Raw genomic sequence first — 18,998 nt, 5'->3', positions numbered from 1 at the left:
CTCAGATATTTGGAACTCAGGGTCAGTATTGACAACTGGCAGGATGGGGCCTACCAGTGTGTTTGGGCAGAAATAACTCTAATCTGACAATCGTCCAGCTTCAGTGCTAGGAAGGTGTTCAGGCTTAAGAAAGAGGGTAGGAAATAGTCAAATTGAAGAGTCAAAAAGCAAGAAAATCTTGAATAAGCACCTGGACTTTCTCAGACACACACTTCCAGATGTCTTGTCAAGTTGTCAATTCTACTTGCTGTAGACCTCCTCAGGTACCTTAAAATGCCAAGTGCTTTATGTTCCTCAAGGAAGGTGTTTATGAGGAAGTTCTAAAAATACTAGGGCACTAAAACAAATCCAAAATAATTGAGTACCCACAGCTTTTTAACAGCACTCTCGAGAAACAGACAATTCTCTGTCTCAGTAAATGCTTCTCCAATCATTTTTCAAAATTCAAAACTCTCTCCATTCACAAGTCATGGCTTAGCTATAGATTAAATTCTATCTGTTTAGAAGAATTGAAATCATGTTCTTAACACTCATTAGGCAGTATAAAGACTTAGAGTCTACAAATTAGCAGCTGTGTGACCTTGGACAAGTCACTTCTTTTCTTATCTGATATGTTAAAAAGAAAGGGAAAGTATTAAATTTGTTGAGTTTGGGGGCATTTTACCATCATTACCTTATATAAAGTTTATACTAAATGGTTTTAAATATTTCTTCTTGTTTTAACTTTCTACTCTATTTATTAAGTGCTTAAATTGATTTAGCAAGTATCTGGGGGAGATTCTATAGGCCAGGCCCAGTGTTATGCCCTGCAAGTGGTATTAAAATTAATTTGTGTAAAGAATTTTTACAAAGAGGTTTTTTTGTTTTTTTTTGTTTTTTTCATGAAAAATCAGTCCTCCAGGTTTCTTTTTCCATAAAATTCTGAATAGTTTCTTATGGTATTGATGAGGCCAGTGCATTATCCACCTTGTCATGTAATCCTGTCAGGAATTTGTTGTTTTACTCCTTGAGGAATTTTTCAATTCCTCTCAATGACCTTGTTTGGGTTCAACTTTACTGATACGAAGAATTTGGAATCAATTATTTAGCTAATTCCGAAAATTCTCCTACAGCTTTGAGAGAGAAAGAGAATCTGTCTCACCTGCCTTGTGCAATATAGTAGCCACTCGAGACATATGGCTATTAAGCACTGAAATGTAGCTAATCCCAATTGAGACGTGAACGAAAAAATGGTGAAATAGCTTGGCACTTTGTAATATTGAATACATAATAAAATGATAACTATTTTGTATATAATGGGTTAAATACAATATATTATTAAAGCTAATTTTACCTGTTCCCTTTTTTATTTTCATGTGCCTACTAAATAATTTGTATTCGTGGCTCTCATTACATTTTTATCGGCCTCAACTCTCTCCATTTCCCACTTACTAAATAACCAACAGTTTGTGAAAAGGTAAGTAGGTCAAATTGTTCTGGTCTGAATTAAAAAAAAAAAATGAAATAAAATATAATCAGGAAGAAGGAAAGTGAGTAAGCAAGCTTTGTGCACCCAGGGCATTCATCATGTACCCCTCACCATGGAAGCCACTGAGGAGTTCCATTTTTCATCACTGCTCAGGGTCTTTGTTAATGCAGATTTGAGTAAGAACATACCTGAAAACTAGAGATGTGGCAAGATCCACTGACTTCATATTAGAAAAGGCAGCAGGAAAAAATCATGAGCCACTGAGAAGGAAAGGGCCTGGGGAAAAAAAGAACTGGGGCAGCCTAGTTGAAAAAGCATTTCAGGGAAACTTGAAGTCCAGGAGAAGAGAGAAGGACCTAGATTGTCCACCAGAGCTTTGCTCTCTGAGTAAGATGTACTCTCCCTGCACTTCTCCATCCTTTTACTTCCTATTTCATTCTCTCCTTTCTATTTTGCAATTCACTGTGTTAGGCACCTTCACATAGGTATCTCATTTCATTATAATGAGTCTATGTGGTCTGCGTGATTACCTTCCTTTTACAATTAAGAAAACTGAAATACAGAGAAGTTATGTAAATTGCCCAAAGTTAAAAGCTAGTAATGATTGTGGAGCCAGGATCTGAATCCCTATCGCTTAATTTCAATGGCTATGTTTTTTCCACAAAACCACAACATATGCATGTATTTCAATGGTTCTTTCTCAATTGACTTATGGTATAGTTTAAATCAGTTAATTCTATAGTTGCTCTATGAAGACAGTTTGGAGGTTATTCTACTTCACATTTTTAAACCGCTTTCTGAAATATGACAGGTCTAATTTTCCAAATTCCTTTTCTCACTGTTAACTAAACACTGTCCAAATATTAATCAGATTTGAATACTTAGGCTAATAAAATAAGTAGGCCTATAGCTCATTTGAATAGCTCAGCAAACCCTGTGAAGAAACACAATTAGCTGATACTCTATCTGCCTTTCAGTGAGTAATAGATCTAGTCAAGAACAAATAAACAAACAAAATGCATTAAAATGTTTTAGCCAAAAAGAAATTAAAATTAATTTTAATTTAGTTGATTATGAAAATCTATTAATGCAAATATGTGAACCTAAACCTTTAAAGTCGTGATAATATAATTTCTGTAATGTATTTTTATACAGAAGTAGCAAAATATTTTTCCATTTTACCTTTATGAACCACAGAAAAGAAAAATAAATACATGCATTGTACTTATTTAAAAAGAGGGTCCTCAGTGTTCCATCTGTAATAACACAAATGCTAGCATTAATCTATCTCTAAATCCAAGAGGCTTTCAGTTCAGACCCCAGTGAAGACATTAGTAATGCATACACAGACTGTGCCAGTTCAATACCCACAACAGAAGCCAGAGCATCCTAAGACTGGATTGGGAAATAGACTTCAAATAAATCCCCAAGTTGAGGATTTAAACATACATGGGAGCCAGGGGTTTGTGTTTTTTTTGTTTTTGTTTTTGTTTTGTTTAAAGTCCATAATAGAGAACTCAACCTTTAAAATAATTTTATTCACTATTTCATCACAACCTACATTTTTCATCTGTGTTGTAAAATCCTACAAAGAAAGAGGAGCTTGACATGATCTGTCCTCAGAAAACCCAAGACGGTGCAAGAAAACATAAATGATCAAACATCAACAGATACAAAAAGTGAACATTGTTCTCATTGCTTAATAACTTTTCATTTGCAAAACAATTCTCTCTAAGTTGTTTTAAGTAGCATTTCCTCTAGTGCATTTAAGTATAAATACATAATATTTATAAACTAGATTGAGATAGAGGATAGTCATTAGAAGTCACATTTAAGCGATCAGAATTTAAGATAAAGTATCTACAAAACAGTATGTCATAAAAATATAATTTGATTTAGAAAATTTCAATGTTCAACACTTTCATAAATACCTGTATAGCATAAAAGAAAGCACTTCTATGTGTAAATAAGGTATAGGAAGGCTGGGAGACAATGATAGATAGATGATAGATAGATAGATAGATAGATAGATAGATAGATAGATAGATAGATAGATAGATAATAGATACATACAGATTTTTTTTTAACTTTTTGAATCAGGAAATGTAAAATAAGTATTTAAGTATTTGAAATAAAGAAAAGTCAGAATTCAACTCAATACAAAATAATTTTAGGTGCACTCAACTTATATAGATAAGACTTAAAATTTTTCACATGAATTATATTTATGTGAAGTATGAATGACTCAAAGTATGGTCATCATTTAAAGAATACCTCTGGTAAGTTCTTTATTAAAAACAATTAACTGCTTTGTCATTTATCTGATATTTGATATCTCATTTATCAAATTTTTTATTCAACAAATAGTTATTGGGCACCAGCATGGTCCTGTAGTCAAGGAACTTAGAGTATACATGTGCAAACAAGTGCATAAACAATTTCATTGAATAGATACAAAGTGTGCTCTGTGCTATCAAGAAAATAAACATGACCTGTAACAGAGAATAGATCAATACTTTAGACTGAATAATTAGGGAAGACTTCTCCAAGGAAATGACATCTAAGCTAAGATCTGAAAGTTAAGAACAAATTCACCCATCATGCAGAAGGAGAGCATGAATATGTGTGTTTTGTGGGATGCATTGTGGTAGAGAGAATCATGTTTAAAGGCCTGAGTTGTGAGGAAGGCTGGAGGATAGTTAGGAAGGAGGGAAGAGGACAGAGATTGGATTACATAGTTTGGGGCTATGAAAAGGAGATTGGAATTTAATCCAATCCATGTTTCTGAACAATCACTCATGCTACAATGCAGAGAATTAATTGAAGAGGGGTAACATAAAAGGTAAGCCATGTATTTGTCAGGTGGCTATTGTATAATTGGAAAGATGATTGTAACTGGACTGAGTGATCGTAATGGAAATAAAGATAGGTCACTGGACTTGATGACAGAAGCATCAGGGCTTGTTGGTTGATTAGATGTGGGGCTTGATGAAGAAGTTTGCATCAGAGATGTCTCTCATATATACAATCCAGATCGTTATAAACTTTTCTGATTTAATATAAAAATTGCATTCTAAAAGTATGCACCAGTTCACTGCATTCGAAAAATACACTCTGATTTGACAAGAATTCTCTTAAGCTTTTCAAATACAGATTGTCAATACTGTTTATAACAAAATTTTGATGGGGAAAAAATGTATTGAGCCAAACAGAGAAATCTGCAATTCTCTCTTTCTTTCATAATGTAAAATGAGCATTAATTTCTTTTTTTATTCCTTCAAAATCTTTAATAACATCCATCAGTGTTGCTGTCGATACTTCATAAAGCTAACTTAAATCCTCACTGACTAACCTAGAAATGATTAAAGGAATTCATTTAGCTGGACCAGGGCTTGGAGTGGGGCATTTGAGTACTCTATCTAAGTCTAAGCTATGGATTCAAATGACTAGAGAATAGTTGAGGTAATAAGAGTGACCTGGAAAAACCAGTTCCACAAAATAAAGGAAATGAAAGAGCAAGAAAGACATAATTCAACATGCACATACTCTAAGTCCAGTGACTTAAATTGCTATACTAACGTGAAACTTTAATATTCGGAATAAAAAAAAATGACATTAAATAATTGCTCAGAATGCTTTGAGCTGTCAAGTTCATTGGCTCCATTATTGAAGAATGCTCAGAATTTGGGTTTTCAGAGCTTATGAGCCACATAACAAAGCTCATATAATCCTACCAATTTCTACTGAATTTTTGGTACAAACTTTTTCCTCTACTGCAGTTTTCACCAGCTTATGTCAAGTGTCTGGGTATTATGGAAACATAAACTCTAGGTTTTCTCCCAGGTTTTCCAAGAGATTCACCTGGGCATTGGAGCATACAGAATGGCCAACAGCAGATTACTATAGTGTACCTTACGGATAATCCACAAAGATAAGAAGAGTATTGTGTATTCGAGGAGTATTTATAATAAGTAAAAGTGAGATAGGTGCGCCTGTCGAGACCCAGCCTTCTGGATCTTGTTCAATGTGGAGGAGGTTCACTCTCCCTCCCTCCTTAGTGTATTAGTGAGGGTTCTCCAGAGAAACAGAACCTACAGGATATATATATTTATATACAAAGAGATTTATTATAAATAATTGGTTCACAGGCTAGTGACTCAGTTGAGGTGATGTTACAGATGAAATCTGAAGGCAGTCTGCTGGAGAATTTTCCCTTATTCAGGGAGGCCAGTCCTTTTATGCTATTCATGCCTTCAACTGATTAGATAAGGCCCACCACATTATGTAGAACAATTTGCTCTATTCCAATGATTATAATGTTAATCTCATCCAAAAACACCCTGGCAGAGACACCCAGAATAGTGGTTGACCAAATAGCTGGGCATCCATGACCCAGTCAAACTTACATATAAAATTAATTATCATATATTTTGCCACCCACCATCCTTCCTTCCTGCAACACAAAATCCTACAATGGAAAGGGTTAGGCCTTGAATCTAAGGACACATTTTAGACCCAGTTGACAATGTAATTTAGTAGCAGAGATACAAGTGGGCTTTGATTCAAATACACCCGGGTCAATCCTCTAGTCATCAGTATAGTTCAGGGACCTCAAGCAAGTTATTTAACATCTCAGAACCGCAGTTTGGTTCTTTGTAGAAAGAGATTACAATTTCTCTCTCATAGGTTCACTATGAGAAATCAACTAAATAACATCCCTGAAAGTTCCTGGCATATGATAGGCTGCCGATGAATCTTATCCTAGCAGGAGTCCCAGCTGTGTTGTTTGCTACTGATATTCAGCTGTGCCTGGCTGCTTGGTAGGGTGGGGCTGCCAGAAGACTGTTTGCTTCAGGAAATAAAGAGCCTCCCGGGAAAGAACTCATACAGAATGAGACTTTCAGACGAGCTTGGCCGGAGAAGAAAAAGCCTTAGTGATCTGAGGAAAGGCTGGCTTTGACTCTCTGGTGCTATGCCTCTCCCCCAGCCCAGCCTCTCCTACGAGTACTCATATCAGAGTCCTGGAGAGAAAGGAGACTCTGAGCAAAAACAAAGAGAGCTATTCCTTGTACAAATACCTGGTTCAAGATCTTTTATTTCTTCCACCCTTTTTTCCACACAAGGGAGAATTCTGGCTGTTCTACCTGCCCTGGATTCTTACTTCCCTTGGGCTTGTGGGTCTGGTTTCTTAGCACAACTCAGTCTAGAACCTGGACTCTCTGGTTGTGTTGCTTGAGTGAAGTAAGCACCTAGCTTCTTTTCTGTTCTTCCCAAGTCTGCATTCTCTGGATAGATGAGCATTTCCAAGGACCTCCAGAGAGACTTAGCTCTTCTAACTGAAATATAAAAGTCCAGTTCCTGATTAGCAACTTAACAGGACAAGCCACCTTTTATACTGACAGGTACATTCCCTGAAGGGCCACTATGTCAACTGAACCCCGTACACCAGTCCTCCAAACAAGGAAGCAGATGCTCAGTAGAATCAGGACAGCATCAGGAATTCACCTTGGGAACTGGCCCAGATATGAACTGGAATGACATTTCAGTTTTACAGACTAAAAGTAGTCAAACCTGATACACCCAGAATTAGACATCATTCTTTCGACACTGAAACTACCTTTGTTGCCCCAGTCTGCAGTCCCCACCCTGTACTGTCTTTCAGTAGATAAAAACCTTTCTGCATTTCATCCCCATCAAAGATAGTTCTTCTAGATTAGTGCTATCCAATGGAATTTTCTGCAATGATGGAAATGTTCTATATCTGCACTATCCAATGTGATAGCCACACATGACTATCGAGCACTTGAAATGTGCTAGTGTGACTAAATGACCTAATACTTTAATATTATTTTAATAAGTCTAAATTACAAATATGGTAGCTAGTGACTACCATAATGCACTATGCAAATCTAGGTAGTCACTCCTCAGCCACATGAGACTCGTTTCTGACATCCAATGGATCTATAACCCTGTTTCAAGGTCCTAGATCCCAGCTACATGGTTTAATTCTCTTTGCAAGCCTCAATAATTCTGGGGCAAGTAGCTCTGTACAACCCTCAAACAATCCTGAGGCAATTAGTTATCAATTTAACCCCAAGCAAGTTGTTTTAAGGTTCACCACTTGGAATCTCTAACAATAGAAACTCAAAGGATAAATACCATTTGGTTGTCTCTCCCATTCCTAAAACTCTTTGGAGCCTCCTCGATTCACCAGGAAGCTCCCAATGGATCTTTTTCAGCCACCCACCCTGCCTACTTATCTTGTTCATGCTCTTCCCTAATAGACTTAGGAATTATCCTTCTTCTAACTCCTGAAAGCCAAAAGTATACTCGTAAAATAAAAGCATTTTCCTACATCTAAAACGTTTTTAAACTTTGTCATTGTTTTTTGTTTTTTTTTTTGTTTTTTGTCCTGAACAGAGCCCATTCTATGTGCTATATATATGAGGTTTTCAGAAGCTTGCTCTGGTGGAAAACTAAGTGGTCTTCAAAATCTATTCTCAAATTTCAGAGTACATAGACCAGGACAGATGCAGGTAATTCTTAGAATTTGCTTTCAAAAAATCTGAACTAGAAAAAATACTTAAGTATTTTAATTTTATCTGTGGGCATGGTACAAAATTTGCTGGCAAAGTTAAAAGCAAAATGAAAAATGCACCTTCCAATAATCAAAGGCATATTCTCTTAGTCTTTAGTTTCTTCTGAAACTTTCAGATCACTTATATCCTGCAGCGATGTTCTTGCTTCTTTCACAGGAATCTAAATCAAAGAACCTCCTGAACCCACCTCAGAAATTGTTCCACTCTGAAGAACGCTACACCACTCCGTAAGCCAGTTGCCTGATCACCCTTCTGCCCTAGTGTCATTACTGGGGCCCATTATACACAGGCACACAGGCACAAGTCACTGCTTCTCAGACAGCAAATGAGGGCTTTTCAGACAGCCTATGACACTTTATACCGTACTTCTTTCTCACATCCAGCAGACCCAGGCTTAATTTATCTGTCGGGACGATGACTCTACTCCTGCTGGTAACCTTGAGTTCTTACAGCTCTGACATATAATAACAACAAGGTTTTGGATGGCAGCAAGCCTGTGACAGGTAAGAAAAGCTTGTGCATTAAAAATAAGATTAGAAAGCTCATGGGCTCCTGAAAGCTTCATTCCTGCCTAAGGCTCCCAAAGGTTTCCTTGCTTCTAGAACATACTATTTTCTGTCCTCTGGAGACAAATCCATTTGACATGTATTTGTCACCTACAAATCAATGAATAAATCAAGCACATTAATAGCATTTTAGAATCTTTGGAATTTAGGCTAACTTGGGCAGTAGTCATGATAGACATTCAGGAATATGGGAGGGAGGCTAGGATGAGCTGGCAGAGACATTTAATTACTTAGAAAGAGCAGGGACTGGGATAACTGAGCCAATTGCACCAACAAACTCTGGAGGGTAGATAAGAAGAACAAGATCCAGTATTTGAGTATCAGTATTTACTTGAAAGACACTACAGTGAGAGACCGAGGCAGCAGCAGTCATCTTGAACATATATATATATATATATATATATATATATGTATATATATATATATCATATCAGAATCTAATAAAAATCTGGGGCTAATGGCATGTTGTCGAATACAATATGCTTATGGCTTAGTTTTAAGTAAGGCAGTAAATTAGAATTCAGAGATGCATAGTTAGGTAGATAGACAATGGCCAAGTGACTATAACGAAATATTTCTTTGCTCTGTCAGAGTTAACTCACTTTGTTCCATTCGTGCTATTCCTCGTCAAGACAACTGAGCCAAATTTCTTGATACTTAGACTCTTCTATAAAAATACAGGCTACATCATAAAACATACCATCTTTACCAGTTGTAAGCTCTACACACTGAGTTGTTACCATCTATCCATGACATTACCATTTCAGTCAAAGAAAATCCTCCTAAGGAATCAAGAGATCTCAGGCTGATGTGCAGGATTGCAACAGTGCTCCGCATTTAACTTGGCTGGTTGGGTCATGCCTTCCAAGTTAATCCTCTATGCTATCTTCCTTTTCCTTCTTCCCTACCACTCTAACCTCAGTTAATTTTAAAACTACCATCAAAAGAGGGCTATTCAAACCAAGCCAGCATTTTGGAAGTGAAAATAAAAATGCTTGTGAAAGTCATATCAATGCTAACCAAATGGTAAATAAAGTAAAATTAAAGGTATAAGATCACCAAGGGGGGAGGGGGAGGGAAACTACTGTTATCATTTGCAGATGTAAGTTTTTCATGCTTTGGAGAAGAAAAGGTTAACGCAAAAAAAAATGGAACAAATGATGTGGGCAGTGTATCAGTCAACCCAAAAGATATTTCTGTTCAATATAAATAGGCATTAATTTGCATGTGTTTATCACTCCTAATTTTCAAGCACATTAGAGGTCAATTAAGAAATTGATAAACCTCTCTCCTGAAAAGATTAAAGGAAAAAATATTAATATGCCATTAACACTCTCACCAGAAAATGGAACTCAGTCATCATTGCTGAAGGTAAATGTCCATGCTAGCATGACCAGATGGAAGGCTAATGAAAAAGTTGTCCTCTTCACACCTCAAATAATGGATGAAATTGAATCTTCATCTGCAATATAACAACAGACATACATTAAAATGTTTCACACTTGAAAAGTAACACCTGTTAAACTTAGAAAAAGAAGCTTTCTACTACTTACTCATGCAAGCGTCATAACTTGTACTGAATTTGAATAATCAATCGTATATTTATTAAATACCCTAAAAAGTCACGTTATTTGAGGGATGTATATATGATCTGTAAGAGATAGCCAACCAATATCTACAAAGTTTAAACTGATTGAAGAATATTAGAAGAGGTTTGGAGGAAAAAAAATCCCTAAATGAAACTTCCATTTTGACCACATCATATGTAAAGAATTGTGGAGAAAATAAATCATGCTCCTTCTCTTCAGTAAAATAGAGATACTACAACTTTGGCTTTAAATGAAACGAGGGGAATATCCACCTTTCAATCATCCATTCATTCAGCAAACCTTTGTTTAGTGTCTACCAAATATTTGGCACAATGCTAGCTAATAGAAATTCAAGTGAATTGATGAATGTATCTTAAAATTGAAAGTGCTGTTCCCATTCCTGCTATGAGTTTCTCTCCCATTATCAGCTGACCCATTGAGAACTATAAAATAGGAAAGAGCATATGAATGTGGTAAAAGAGGAGAATGAGAACAGGATGTATGTGTGCTGAGGCTAAATCCATAGGCAGAAGATATAAAGGAGGCTTTTATACTATGCATGGATGACATGCACTCTAAAATTTATTGAAGGTTTTACACTGAGCAATAATGTGGTCATATCTTTGTTTTAGAATATTTGGAGATAGGATTGGTTGGGGTCAGGGTCAAAGCTGGTGGGTCAGTAATGAGCTGTTGCTGTGATCAAGGGAAAAATTCAAAGCAGTTTGGCCTGTAACAGGGGAGGTGGGAGTATCCAAGCATGAAAAGATTCGAGCGATATTTAAGAGTTCTTTTCCACTGGACTAAGCGATTGAGTGGATAGAAGGGATAAAAAGAGGAAGAAGGTAAGGATGATATTTAACTTCATCTCTCTACACCCCAATATTTTCATCTATAAAATTGATTTATTATCATAACAGTATTTACAATGTGGGGTTGTGGGGATCAAATGAAAACAATGAAAGGAGAATCATTTTGTAAACTGAAAAGCTCTATATAAATGTTTGTTAAAAGCAACAAAAAAAGGTTTTAGGGGAAGAAATTTTCTTCTTTGAATCTTAATTTCTTCATCCACAAAAATGAAGTAGTGAGGTTGCCTTCGGGATCTAATGTTCCTTGACTCTATGACACTTTTCTTGACAAAGTAGAAGAATTCATTCAATTTCTTGGGGTGAGATGTAAAGATAAGCCAGAAACCACCACTACCATTTCAAAGATGAACCTTTAATTTTGCTCCATGCCTAATGGTAGGCAGGTGTTTGTCCATGCAAACATCTTTACTATGCACTTTCTCCCTATGCCAGGTCTGAAACATGAGAATGTGGCATTGATTGTGTGCTTAAATAGCCACAATTGTTATAGTTGTATTTTGAGTTTAGCCAATTAATCCGTCATTGATTTATCCAGAAAGAGTAAACAGAAAAGATAAGTTCACTCTAGATGAGGCCTTATCATATAAAACATTCTACAGTAATTCAGAAACCACGAATATTCCAGTTGTTTCCCCACTTCCCTTTGCAGCTTTAGGCTGATCTTGAACCTTGCAGGATGCCTAATCTCCTTGGACTCAACTTCTTATCAACTTTCTATTTCAGAAAAAAACATATACAAAATATTACATTTGTTTAGCATTTCTCTGCAGGATCAACTATTTGATGTCACTGTGATTAGGGAGAAATACAAGTCTCTGCATATATTTTTTTCTGGCTGAAAATTATAATTGTCTGCATTCAGATCACTCTTCAAAGCATTAGTTTCACACTTGATTTTATTCAAGTGGAAAAGCCATCAACTATTTTTTTCATTGCAACTATTTCTTGTTTTCCAGCTGTAGTAAAAAAGGTATAATCTATAGGAATAAGAAAAAACTCTTAACTTACTTGGAAAAGCATGAGAGCAGAGAGTCTTAAAGAAAACTAATTGTTAATCCAGCCAACCACCAAGGTAATTCAGAGATAGATGTTTAAAGATACATATAAAAATCAGAATTGAAGAAAATGACAATTCTAATCTTGTCTTAGCTTTTTTTTTTTGTTAAGAATAACATCCATTACAATTTTTTTGCCATGTACAGAGTTCCTTATTGTTTCCAGCTCATTAATTTTCCTCTGTCTCTCCCAGAACAACACATTTCACCACGGTTTTGCATATGGGAGGCATAAACAAAAGCAGGACATTTTAAGGCATGATCCCATGTGGCCTTCAAGAAGTTTATATTTCCCTGGAAACTCTGAGAATCTTTTGCCCAGCTAAGGAGAACATCTGTTTCCTCTTAGCAACTTTAAGCACATTCTGATCCTGACGTCTTTCAATATCACCCACACAATGTATTTGAGGTTTTCCTGAGTAAAATGGGGAACGGAGTGACATTTGAGTTGGGGGCAAATTGCCACTTTCCAAGAGACATTTAACTTAAGGTTTTACTTGGAGATCAAAAAGCGCAGGGTTAGTGCTGCTTATTCTTGGTTCTTCCCTAGAAACCTCTTTCTGCAATAACACTTAGCAGTTATGTAGCATTCTTAAAACATTAAACAAATTACTCCTCAACCAACCCTTTGTCTGGAAGTCGATTATGTACAATATAATTTGCAGATGAAAAACCAAGAAATGAACCGACTTAATTAGAATTCAGATGCATACTCCATGCTTCCCATTATCCCTCTCCCCTGACCACCAAGAGTTTCCATGTGTCAGCACGATTGCAGCCAAGATCATCTAGTAGCATTACTTTGTGATTATTGTCTACTTCAAATTTTAAATGTTCTAACAACTACATTATTTTGGGTTCCTTTATTTATCAATTCAGTCCAAAGTACCTACTGTGTATAGCATAACCTTTTAGACATTGTAGTTCATTTTTATCAAATTAAATAATAATCTAGCTCAGAGGTCAGAAAACCACACAGCCCATGGACCCTATTTTTGTAAATAGAGCTTCAGTGGAATACAGGTATACCCATTTGTTTAGATATTATCTATGGCTGCCTTTAATAGCTGAGTTGAAATTGAAGCTTGGTTCATACGACCCACCAGCCCCAAATATTTCCCATGTGGTCCTTTATGGAATAAGGTTGCCTCTCTCAATTCTAGCTCAGCAACTTCTAAATACCTCATCTCACTGCATGTGGCTCTCCTAAGAACCTGGTTAAAGGGACAGATCCTGCACTCAAGAAACTGTGATTCGGTAAATCAGTGGGTGTGGTGTGCAAGGATCTGTATTTTTAAAAACCTCTCACAGGAGGTAGGTAGTATAACTCCATTTGAGAAATGCTGTTCCAGGTGACACAGTTTAAAGGTGTTCAAGAGACAGAATTTTTTTAAATGGAAGGAGTGCCCTTGGGATGAGATTAAGGAAAGACTTCTTAGAGATAGTAATTATCTGCAGGTTTTGATGGATTTGAATTGTTAGGGAGAAAAGCTAAAATTTACTCCAGGCAGTAGAGAAAATAGCTATAAGCCAAGATACGGAGATGGGAAGGTACAAGGATGGGGGAAGTGTGTAGTAAGAAAACAGATCTAACCAAAGCTAGGGTATCACTTAGGAATCATGAAAGAAAAGATTTTATTTGTATGGAGTTGGGGATCAGTGTAATAGATGCCCTTGAAGGCTTATTAAAAAACACTTTCAATCCCAATCAAGATCTATGAGCTTCAGTAGAATTGACCAAGCCAGTGTATCCCAATCTCTCTCATGAATGATGGAGGTCAAATATTGGGTTAGGGTCAGGAGACAGAATTAAATCAGTGGCCACTTTAGAGTTTGAACTTGCAACATTAACCTCATGAGCAGTGTCTTCAAACTTTAACATGCATCAGCAGCACAAAGAGGGCTTGTTCAAACTTGGAAAGCTGGGTTTCCCTCCATAATTCTGATTGGGTAGGTCTAGAGCAGGGCCTGAGAATCTGCATTTCTAGTAAGTCCCAAGCGATGCTGATGGTGCTGGTCCAGGGACCACATTTGAGAATCACCACTCTAATCAAATGAGACAAATGGCTGCAAAAGAAGGGTCACACAGAGTGTTTGTAAATAGCCTTTGTCATACTGAAGCCCACTCAGTTCTACAGCGGATAAACTGAGGCAAAAGCCCTACTGTTCTTCAGGGAGGAATTTCAGATATCCTCGCCAGTTTGGACAGAAACCAAATTGAATTCATAGGATAATAAATAACAATAGAAATAAGAACAGGTCTTAGAGATCATCTAGTCTAGCCTTTTATTTTATAAACTAGATGGAGAATCTGAAAAATAGAGAGGTTACATGGTTTAAGTGCATCCATCTCCTAATTGCAACCCAAGGGATTTAGTTCTCTAGAAGGAACCTGAGTAATAAAAATGGGTGATATTTAATATTAAGAAAATAAACTAGGACTTAGTTCATGTCTCCTTAGTTTACTAAACAGCTTACAGATGACAACACTACATGAATTCTCATTTTAGTAATTATACCAAAAATGAAATCTTCATCAAAGAAAGGCCCATATTTGCAAAAACAGATACCAAAAAAATTAATCAAGATTAGAAATCAATTTTGGCTTTTGAATAATTGATCCAAAACTTTTTACTATATTACCTCATGCTTTTAAATGGCAAATCATCACATTACTAATATGACTCTATCTAGTTTTCTACTGTTTTGCCGAATTTCATGTGCAAGGAAATTGAAACAATTCTAGTTCAAGTCCTAGTCCCTGATTATGGGTAAACAGCAACTCAGGTAACAGCTGCAATTGATTGAGAGTGACATCTAAGCAGAGATGCTTTTAGCTACCTCTGGGCTCCCAAGACACTTAGAAATAATTCAGATATGGCTTCTTATCAGCTGGGTATTAGCAGCCTGTAAATATGTGTCCCCATTCACATAATGAGTTCTGACAGAATAAAAGCCACCTGGAAACATTTAAGCATCTTTTTTCAAGAGGTGGTTTAAGCTACTTTTTCTCAAGGGACAACCAATCAACAATATATTATTTTTAGTTTGTTGACATGTGGAATGTGTCAGGCTTTTGTTTTGTCTTGTTTTGTTTTCTGTTTGCTTTCATTTGCTTGCTGTCTGTGTTCTTCATTTGTCTTTAAAATGTAGAACAAAAAAGGATTGGTTTCCTTTTCCAGCCTCATGTCATATGTAGATAAAAATGAGTTAATCTTTAATGAAGCAGAAAGTGAGTTATATAAAAGCAATTCCCTTCCAGACTTTACATGATGGCTCTTGTTCGTTTTATTGGTTCATCAACCAAATGGTTATTTATTCATATATCCATCCATCATATATCGAACACTACTACGTGAAAAGCATTTTGACAAATTTAGGTTACCCCCAACATTGTAATTATTGGAAAAGAAGAAGGAGTAAGAAAATACTGCTTCCACACTATGCTCAGTTTCAGTTCTAATTTCTCTTTTGTTCCATCATGGTATAATTTCGGCATTTTTGTTTGGTTAATCATTTCACGAACAAGATTACTCTTCCATCATTTTCAAAGTGATAAAACAAAGGATTTAATCATTTCTTTGCTTGAAAATGCTAGGTATTATGGAATATTCTATTCTTTATAAGTTTAACACAATTTTCCTCGGCCTGGTAGTCTCAGGTATTCTTTACTCTGGTGTTCTTTCCTAACCTAGCCTAACCTTGAATGAAGCCAGCATTCGAGTCAGTCCTGTCTATGCACAAACTCTCAAGCATGTAGCGAAGAGCCCACGTTGAAGTTGGGCTGCTTTCCTTCAACCTAGAATAAATTCCACCTCCACAAAGACAATAAATCCTTCAAAGACCAACTCAAAGTTCGACCTCCTCTACTGGGCTGCCGTAGGAGCCGGGTCACCACAATGAGATCTTTCTCTGTATTTTTAGGACAGTAAGGTGTATACACACTGGACACATCAAATTCTGCCTTATGAATTATTGTTTTGAATATGTGTACTATAAGCTCTTTGAGGATGAATAAAAGCAATGTTCTCTGTTAGAGAATATTTATTGGCAATTTTCTCCAATAGAAAAGTGTCCATGGAATCAACTAAAAAATAAAAAAATCAAAATCTTAAGTTACTAAAGGCAGTTTCTAAATAGGTTAACATTTCTGAAGTCATTACTGTTGAATTTAAAAGGGTTGTTGTTGTTTTTAAGAAGCTTAGAAAATTAATTGATCTTCCCAATGTTACATAATGGAGCCTTGAAGTAAGTAGTATGTTTATTCTTCAAAGAACTTTAGAAATCTTTACTAATTAACTCATTAATCACTAGCTAAACCAGCGAACTGAAAAGAAGGTTGCGAAAAGAAAAGCAAGTGGTTGTGAAAGCAGTAATTTAAAAACAACCATATTCTAGAGAGTGGAGGGAGGGGCTGTTTGTTGTTCATTTGGCCATACATCAGGGTGGGTTTTCATTGTGTGTTTTTTTGTAGGGAGAGAGTTTCTCTGGCTTTGATATTAGACAGCATCTTGCTGAATGTTGCCTGTTATTACAAATAGCTCACAATGCCAGCTTTTCACACATTGGATGCTAGGGTTTTTCATTTCATAAAACAGAAAGAGAAATGAAGAAAACACTATATAATGCCCTTTAGGCTGAAGCACTAAAATGTGCTTCAAGAAACATGTAGGAGGAAGATGGGAGGAGGGAGGAGCAGAAGAGATGATGCAAAAGAGCAAATCCCATTTTAGTAAATGAACCAAATCCTAGAATTAGAAAGAAAATCCTCAAAATGACAGCTAAAAATGCCTGACAATTTTAAATCTAGGATAATGGCAATTTATAAAATTTAGGCTTAAAAAAAATCACCATTCCCCAAATCTTTGACCTATATTTTGAAAGGTATCTATTCAGGTGGTTTTTGATACTTCTGATGTTGAGATAAACAAACAGGAAGGTGTGAGTGGGTGTAGAGCAGTCTCATGGTAATGCGCAGTCTCACCGATTTATTTACCCTCAAAGCAATTTTAAAATCAATTCAGTATTTCCTGGATAGGTTGACGTCACCCCACTCACATCAGAGTGAAAGACCAAGCTTCTTGCTTCGTACTCATTAAAATTCTGTATAGCACACTATGCAGGAGCCGATGTCTATTTTCAGGACAACCATAAAACAAAGCAATAAATGTTCTTGTCTCTGAGGCCAAGGTGGGTAGAGCAGAGAGGAGTGTTGTGGGATAAGGTCTACAGATAAGGAGAGAGGAGAGGAAGCATGGAATCTGGTAATGTTTATCAAATTCTAGTAATAAAATTAAGTGTCAGCCATGCATAGTTAATAAAGCATCCAAAACACAGACATGAATTCAAGAGTACTCCAAGAATTCTAATCAGAGAGACCAGCTGGGAAGGTAGCGACAGTAAATGTAATCTGGGGACAATGATTCTATACCAAGGAAATCGAAAACACTATTCTCAGTTTTTCTTTTATTATTGTCATTAAGTAGTTTTTATTCTTACAACGCATTTATACAAGAAAATATCTGTGACCCATCTTGGTACTATTTACATAAATATAGAACCTAGTTCTTTCAGATGTATAATATATATATTATATATATATATATAATATATATATGTATGCATATAGTGTGTATGCATGTACATTTTTTAATTATTGAATGACATTAATAAAATTAAATGTTTCAAGTGTACAATTCAACAGTATGTCATATATATTGCATTGTGTTCACCACCCAAAGTTAGACTTCCTTCCATCACCAAATATCTGACCCCTTTTACTCCTATCTACCTCCCTCCCTTCCCTCTGTTAACCACTAATCCATAGTTCCTGTCCATGAGTTTCTGTTTGTTTGTTGCTTTCAGTTTTATATCCCACATATAAGTGAAATCATATGGTTTTCAACTTTTTCTGTCTGATTTATTTTGCTTAGCATGATTATCTTAAGATCCATCATGTTTCATTTATACACACAATTATATGTATGAATATGCACCTGTCACCAGGCCCCCAGGTCGTGATTACCATGGTAGAGGAACTGTCTTGGTAAAGCTTTGCCATCACCCTGGATCTAAGGGTTGCATTTGGCTCTGCTATGATAAAGGGAAGCATGGTGACTAAAAAGAACATTAAAGTTTTATAGAGCTGAGAGAGCAGTTGCTCTCTTTCCCCCAATGTGAGATGCAACTTTTGTACAATCGTGTCATTCAGCTAGGCCTGCAGAAACCCTGTGACTTGTCCTTCGGCTGAGGAAGCAAACCTTGCAAAAGGGAGGCTCTCCTATGGACAGAGACATTGCTCTCAGAATACTCAGGGAAACGCACATGCTGTGCTTCCTTCAGTCCCACCTGATAGGTAGAAGTGGCTGTCCACTAAGAAAAAATGACCTCAAATTCAGAACAGGAGTCATTTTGTTTTTGAGCATTCCATACCAAGTATTCTTTCTACCTAGACAACAGACATACGCCACTCCAATGAGGTGCCTGGCTTTCTTCTTTCAGCGTCACACACACACACACACGCACGCGCGCTTCCGCACACACACACACATACACACACACAACCAATGGGACCGTGCATATGATAAGAAACAAGACTTTTATTCTAAGAAGGACAGGCTAACCTTTCAGAGTTCATTAGAAACACCCCAGAATAAACCCTCAGGTTCTAATCTCTTCCATGTTCAAAGGCAATGAAGAATTACCTAAAGACTCAGCTTCCCTCTCCCTCTGGGTCAAGGAGAAAGGAATATGGATAGAGTTCTTCCAGGAGGAATTGGCACGGTGCCCACTTGGCTCAGAAAGGAACCAGCTGCCTCTCTGCTCATGTACTCTATTTTCAGAGACAGC

The 18,998-nt window shown here is 36.5% G+C and overlaps 1 long non-coding RNA gene across 1 annotated transcript in view; it reads right to left on the bottom strand.

Annotated features, from left to right (window-relative positions):
- Nucleotides 1-18,998, bottom strand: part of LOC120604405 (uncharacterized) — an 85,998-nt gene that overhangs the window by 48,829 nt on the left and 18,171 nt on the right. Inside the window, exon 3 of the long non-coding RNA XR_005653326.1 lies at nucleotides 9,973-10,095. This is a non-coding gene — a long non-coding RNA (uncharacterized LOC120604405). The remainder of the gene's footprint in view (nucleotides 1-9,972; nucleotides 10,096-18,998) is intronic.

Source organism: Pteropus medius, unplaced genomic scaffold (genome assembly GCF_902729225.1).
Source record: "Pteropus medius unplaced genomic scaffold, Ma_sr-lr_union100, whole genome shotgun sequence".
NCBI lineage: Eukaryota > Metazoa > Chordata > Mammalia > Chiroptera > Pteropodidae > Pteropus > Pteropus medius.
The sequence above is the reverse complement of the archived record's forward strand: the minus strand, read 5'-3'. Positions and strand labels throughout refer to the sequence as shown.